Genomic DNA, 8,037 nt, shown 5'->3' on the forward strand with positions numbered 1-8,037 from the left:
ATCATATGCATATTGTAGGTTATTAATGAGTCTGCCTCCAATCCTGATTCCATGTTATTCTTCATGTAATCCAGTTTCTTGGATTATTTGCTCAGCATACAGGTTGAATAAATATGAAGAAAGAATACAACTCTGGCCCATAAATTTTCTGATTTAAAATCATTCAGCATCCTCTTGTTCTGCTCAAATGACTCCCTTTTGATGTATGTACAGGTTCCTCATGAGCATAATTAAATGTTCTGGAATACCCATTCATCATAATGTTTTTCCTAGCTTGTCATGATCCACACAATCAAAAGCTTTTGCAATGTCAATAAAGCACAGGTAAACATCCTTCTGGTATTCTCTGCTTTCAGCCAAAATCCATCTGATGTCAACAATAATATCCCTAGTTCCATGTCCTCTTCTGAATTTCTGGCAGTTCCCTGTAGATGTATTATTACAGTTGCTTTTTAAATTATCTTCAGTAAAACTTTACGTGCATGTGATATCAATGATACATTTCAGGGTTGCATAAGTTGTTGGGGAAAGAATAGAGAAAAGTGATTACTGTAAAAGTGAAGGCAATGGTTAATTCAAAAGTGGAAGGAAAGGAGTGGAATTTGGATACACAGGTAGGGCTTTTAGCAGTGCAGTAATATAGAACAGAAAAAGAGGATACTGAATTATTTAAAATAAGGAAGGTGTGTGTCAAGGCAGTATCCTTTTACTATTGTTATTCAATCTGTTTTAAGTGCTGTTGAGTCAGTTCCAACTCTTAGTGACCATGTACAGGGTTTCTCAGGAGTAGCTGGTGAGTTTTAATTGTCTACCTTGAAGGTAGCAGTCTAGTGCTTATCCTACAGTGCTACAATGTTGAGAAAATAACCTAAGAACTAGATTATATGAAGGATTGAAGGAAGACTCATTAACAACCAGTGATATGTAGATGACACAACCTTTCTTGATGAAAGGGAAGGGGACTTGGAAGATTATTGATGAAGTTTGAAGACTTTGGTATGGATTGCACCTAAATGTAAAGAAAATTAAAATCTTCACAACTGGACCAAAAAATAACATCATGATAAAAGGAGAAAAGATTGAAGTTGTCAAAGACTTCATTTTGATTAACTCTGCAATCAGTGCTCATGAAAGCAGTAGTCAAGACATCAAAAGACATATCACATTAGGCAAATCTGATGCAAAAGACATCTTTAAAGTGTTCAAGAGCAAATATATCAGTTTGAGAACTAAGGTGCGCTGTACCCAAGGCATAGCATTTTAATTCTCCACAAATGCATGTGAAAGTTGGACAATGAATAAGGAAGACCATAGAAGAATCAAAGCATTTGAATAATGATGTTGAAGAATATTGTACCATGGGCTGCTGAAAGAACAAGCAAATATATCTTGGAAGACATACAGTTAGAATGCTCCTTGGGAGAGAGGATAGTGATACTTCATTTCACATACTCAGACATGTTATCTGGAGAGACCAGTCTCTGGAGGACATCATACTTGTCAAATTAGAACATCAGTGAAAAAGAGAAAAACCCTCAACAAGATGAATTGGCACTGGCCGAAATAATGGGCACAAACACCTTAATAATTATGAGGAGTGTACAATATTTTGTTCTGTTGTGCACAGGGTCACTATAAGTCAGAACCAACTTGACAACACCTAACCAAACTACAACAAAGGCCACAGTCTCAAGGATTCCACAACTCTATCTATCTATCTATCTATCTATCTATCTATCTATCTGTCTGTCTGTCTGTCTGTCTGTCTATCTATCTATCTATCTAGAGATAAATATCTATCTATTTATCTAGAAATAGATAGATAGATACATAGATAGATAGATAGATAGATAGATAGATAGATAGATAGATAGATGTATATACTTTTTTAGTAGTAGTAAGCCTGGTCTTTCTGAAAATTGTTTTAATTTGTTTGACATTTTTCTCGTATTTTATTTAGGACCTCTTATTGTAATCTCTTTCAAACGGTTAGCACTGATAACCTGGTTAATTTATCATTAGTTCTTCCAGTCTTGTTGTTATTAAGTACTGTGGAGTTGTTTTTGACTCATAGTGACCCTGCACACGGTTTCCGAGGCTGCAATTCTTTACAGGAGAAGAAATCCTCATCTTTCTCCCATGGAACAGCTGGTAGTTTCGAACTGCCGACCTTGAGGTTAGCAGCCCAATTGGTAACCACTACGCTTCCAGTCTTAGGGTCATGGAAACTTGGTTCACATGTATTCATTAATCCTTTGGACTAAGTTTTGCTTTACATCTTGGATTTCTTCACTCTTCTTGCTCCAAATGGGAAGATACCAATAGTTGCACCTTAGATGGCCACTCACAGCTTTTAAGATTTCAGTTACTAGTCACCAAAATTGTTGTTTAATGCCATCAAGTCAGTTCCAACTCATTGTGACCCTATAGAGGGTTGGTGAGGAGAGTTTGAACTGATGAGTTTGAACCATGAACATTGTGGTTCAAACCGAGCTTGCAGTCCAATGCTTATCCCACAGCATCACACCAGGACTCTTAAGTAGTATGTAAAATATTGTCCTTGAGGACTATGCTATGCCAATTGACCTTGGTATCCCCTGAGACTATGGTCCTGAGCCCTCAGATTCAGTGACTCACTCCCTCAAGGTACTTGGTTATGGCTAAAGGGTTTTTATAACTTTGCTCCCTGTTTTCTGTATATTATTATATTATACTGTATTATATTATACTATATTATGTTATATTATATTATATTATACTATGCTATACTATACTATATTATATTATATTGTATTATGTTTACCAAATTTAAAACTGCATTTTAAAGCCTTCATAAGCTGAAAAGCTCACACGAAATGCTTATTACCATAAAATCTGAATATATTAAGAGTCTGGAAATAAGAATTGAAAATGATAAATTCGATAGTTTGATTTACTGCTGGAGCTGCACATGTGTAGCTATATACAGCTCCATCAAATGTCCATTATTATTATTATTATTATTAATTATTATTGAATAATGGTGGGGAGTAGGAGAAAGATGAGACAGTCTGTTCCTGGAAGGATTTACAGTCTCAGAAAACCTAAGGATCAGTTTTCCATCCTGTAGAGTCACTATGATTTAGAATTGACTCAATGACAGTGAGTTTGGATCTTTTTAATGGTAGGCATTGATTGGTAATTCTGGCGGTGTTCCTTTCAATCTAAATAAAACATTTCATAAAACAATTTCTAGAAATCAGAGAATGGTAATCCATCTTTGTTGCTGGTGAACTAAAAAGACATGGTGAGTGAGTTTTTAATTAATCAGAATGTTTATTTTAGTATGAATTACACTCCCACCACTTCCTTTGTTCAATCTTTTAATAATATTTCTATGCATAAAATGTCTTCCATTCCAAGATCTGTTTCTTTCTTCCTTCATTATCTTGTGCTCTTAGGAAAGGAATATTATTTAAATCTGGTTGATTTTCAGATGAATCTTTTCATGAGATGAAACTTATCAAAAGAAATACATTAATGGATTCTTATTAAAGAGTAAAAAAATAAAACTATAGGCAAACATGGCAACACATTTGGTCATAAAACCAGGAGTATGCTATATCTGGACTAAAACATATTTGCACATTAAATGAGAACATTATGAATGAACACACAGAAGATAGAGCTATCACAGCAATGCAAATGGAAACCACAACTTATCTAATTTGACATAGAATCCTTCATGCTTCATCATCTAAGAAAATGGAAACAAACTAAATAACAAATAGAGGTATACTTTCCATTGCATCTGTATTTTTTCATTTCTCCAAGAGATAGACTCTCTTTTTATTCTGAATTGTGGGTTGTGGTTCTACTGAACCAAATAAAAAATGACAACATTCCTGAAATGAAAACAGTGTCAAGCTCTTCTATCAGATGTAATAACAGCCAGCATCAATTTATCACTTACAATTAACATCTGTCTAGTGCCTCACATTTATTATCTCCATTAATCCTGATAAAAATTTCATAAAGAAAACATTATTACACTCCCCACTGTACAGGGAAAGAGATTAAGGCTTACAAAGACTGAGTATTTTGCACACAGCAAAGATGTGAGCATGGAAGAGCCAGAATTCAACATCAAGAGCATGATTAGAAATCACACTTAAATCACTGCATCTTGTGAGATGACATATTCTGTTCCATTATCTAAGGGTCTCAAGGGATGGCACAGAATTTCCTGACACTTCAGAAAATGCTTTTAAGTCTTTGTTTTAATGATAATCATGAGAACTGTGCCTAAATGGCATCTTTAGCAGACTAAAGAAATTATGGCAGATTTTAGAAACATACAATTTAGTTCCAGAAATCCTACCCATAATATATCTGTACAGCTGATGAATAAGAAAAATTTCCAAAAAAAGTCTGCTTTGATGGAAGGACTTTTGATTATATTGCTATCAAAAAGCTCAATGTCATCATACTTGTTATGTCTCCATTGGTTCTCTCAGGCAAAGTAACATAGCTGTGCTTCATGTCCTTCACCAATTGCACTTCAACATCATACAAGACAGACTGGACAACTCCTTTTTGCCCTTGAATGTTATGTAAATTCGCACGCACCTTTGAACCCACTGAGGACAAATTCTTCAGCACAATTACCTTCACTTGTTGCATATGCAGGTTTTAAACCATTGAAAAGGTTTCAAGACTTTTTGGGCACAAACCCATTTCCATAGAATTGGTTCTGACTCATAGCAATTCTATAAAACGGAGTAGAACTGCTTCTTAGGCTTTCAGTGACTGTCAGTCTTTATGGGAGCACTCAGTCTCATATTTCTCCCAAAGAAGAACTGTATTGTGTACACCACCTGGTCCTATTTACTTAAGGGTTTTAATGACACAGGAATAGATATCATTCATAACTATTTGTTTATTCTTCTCTCCTCTCTAATAGATTTTGAGAAGTAATAAGACAAGGAACTTCAACTCTCATATGCCAAGTACCTTGTACAAATTATGGTATATAGAAAACACAATAAATATTTATAGAAAGAAGGATTAAACAATAGTGTCATCGTGCTTCATCTTTATTGTGTACTATTTACTCTCAACTGTAAACAATAAGGAAGTTAAAGAGGTGAACAGGCCAAATGGTCTCTCAAGAAGATAAAGTCAAGTATTATAATGGAATGTGCAAAGATCTGGAGTTCGAAAATCAAAGGGAAGCACACACTCAGCATTTTCAACCTGAAACAGCTGAAGAAAAAATTCAAGCCACAGATTCCAATATTGAAGGACTGTTGTTGGTAAGTGCCATTGAGTCGGTTCTGACTCATAATGACGCTGTCTATGGTTTCCAAGGAACGACTGGTGGATCTGAACCATCAACCTTGCTGCTCAAACTGACTTTGCAGTCCAAACTTATCCTACTATCAAAAAGAATTGGCTGATGTTCAACCATTCCAATACGTAGCATATGATCAACAACTGATGGTACTGAAGGAAGAAATACAAACCATACTGAAAGCATTGGTATAAAACAAATCTCTAGGAATTGATAGAATACAAATTGAAATATTTCAACAAATTGATGTGGAACTGGAAGGCATGTACTCATCTGTGCCAAAAAATGTGGGAGACTGATGCATTGCCAATTGATTGGAAGACGTCCATATTTGTACCTATTCCCAAGAAAGGTGATCTAATGAAATGTAGATATCAATGAACAATATCATTAGTATCACATGTAAGTAAAATTTTGCTGGAAACAATTGTTGCAGCAGCACATCCACAGGGAGCTACCAGAAACTCAATCTGGACCAGGAAAGGAAATGAAACTTGAGATATCAGAGAGGTATTGATTGAAAGCAGCGAATACCAGAAAGATGTTTATTTGTGCTTTATTGATTATGCAAAACTATTAAATTGTGTGGATCATATACTATGAGTAACATTGTGAAGAATGGGAATTTCCAAAGCACTTAATTGTACTCTTGAGGAACCTGTACGTAGACCAAGAGGAAGCCATTCAAGCAGAACGAAGGGATACTGAATGATTTAAAATCAGAAAAGGTGTGCAGTAGGGTTGTATTATTTTACCAAATTTGTTCAATTTATATGTTGAGCAAATAATCTAAGAAACTGGATTATATGAAGAATAATGTGACATCAAGATTAGAGGAAGTCTCTCTAACAGTCTGAGATATGTAGATGATACAATCTTGCTTACTGGAAGTCATGAGGACTTAAAATACTGATGAAGATCAAAGACTACTACAGTCTTCAGTATGAATTTCATCTCAGTGTAAAGTAAATAGTGATCCTCACAACTGGACCAATAAATAACATCATTATGAGTGGAGAAAAGATTGACATTGTCAAAGATTTCATGTTGCTTTGATTCACCATCAGCATTCATGGAAACAAAAGAAATCAAATGATGTGTTACATTAAGCAAATTTACTGCAAAAAACTATTTTAAATGTTCAAGAGTAAAGATACCAGTTTGAGGACTAAGGTGGGCCTGGACCAAGTCATGGTATTTTCAATTGCCTCATACACATGTGAAAGTTGGACAATGAATAAGGGAGACTGAAGAAGAATTTTGGTGTTGACAAAAAACTGTTGGAAGGCGTTCATCACCGATAAGGGGAAGTGAGGGAAAACAGCAATGAAGGTATGAGCTAAACCCTATAACATTCAATAGACTCCTGTGAACCTGGGTGGAGACCTGGTTGGCCAACAGTGTGACAAGACCTGGGGACTCTTGGGCCCAGAGTCAGTGATATAGCCACAGAGGACTAGAGTGGAGAGTGAAGCGTCCAGGAGATAAGAAAAGAGGGCATATGCATAAGAACACACACACTTACACAAAATACCCACTTGACCTGGCTTCAATGACTGGATGAACAGAGCTCATCTAGAAGAAGAAAGAAGAGAGAAAAAAAAAAGTAATCTGATACAATTTGATGAACTTGACCTACACCTATGGATGCAGTAGCTCAAAAGAGGGAACAAATCTTTACAGCAAAGATCATTCCCTCCCCCTCCATAAACAGAGTAGACAGGGATGGGCAACTTAGTAGATGGGGGCACCACAAAGACAAGAAGTGACTGGTTTACAAGCTTTCAAGAGGGAGCTTAGATCCAGAGGGTGTGGAGGAAGGTAGAATCTCCACTGAGTAGTATCCAATATATCTGGGCAGGGCTAATGAAAGAAGATGGGGACAGGTCCCTTGTAGTACAATGGTGAATAATTGTTATCAGGACTGACTGCGAGTGTTGGAAAGGTAAAGGTGAACATTTTGTAGCAAAAGGAGGGGAGTTATTGACTATGCAGTCCAGGAGCCACGGTCCCTGGAACCGTCAGGGCAAAAGAGTAGAGTGTGAGGCCCTACCTAAAGAAGCAGTGACACCAGATATAGAAGCAGAGACAGTGACGTGGAGAGATGGAGCGGTTGGGGACTCTAGACCCAGAGAGGGAGAGGGACTGTGTGCTGATGACCAGGAGGCAGGCTTGCAGGGTTTACCCTGTGGTTGGTTGATGATGCATGGAGGGGATTGTAACCATGACAATGAAATGATATACAATAGTATGAATGTAAGTAAAGCTAATGTTCTCCCATGTAAACTATCACATAATTCTCAATAAAACATTGAAAAAACAAAACAAAAAACTGTTGGAAGGACCATGCACTGTCAGAAGAACAAACAAATCTGTGTTGGAAGAAGTACAGTAAGAATGCTCCTTAGAAGTCAGGATGGTAAGATTTCATCTCTCATACTTCAGTCAGGAGAGACTAGTCAATACATCATGTTTGGAAAAAGGGAGGGTCAGTAAAAAACAAGAAGACACCTCCAAGGAGCACTCTGGCTGCACTTCTTCCAACATAGATCTGTTGGTTCTTTTGGCAGCCCATGGCAATTTCAATATTCTCCTCCAACACCATAACTCATCAATTCTTCTACAATCTTCCTTATTCACTGTCCAGCTTTTGCATCCATATGAGGTTATTGAAAACACCATGGCTTGGGTCAGGCATACCTTAG

The sequence above is a fragment of the Chrysochloris asiatica genome, unplaced genomic scaffold (genome assembly GCF_000296735.1).
Source record: "Chrysochloris asiatica unplaced genomic scaffold, ChrAsi1.0 scaffold00202, whole genome shotgun sequence".
Lineage (NCBI taxonomy): Eukaryota > Metazoa > Chordata > Mammalia > Afrosoricida > Chrysochloridae > Chrysochloris > Chrysochloris asiatica.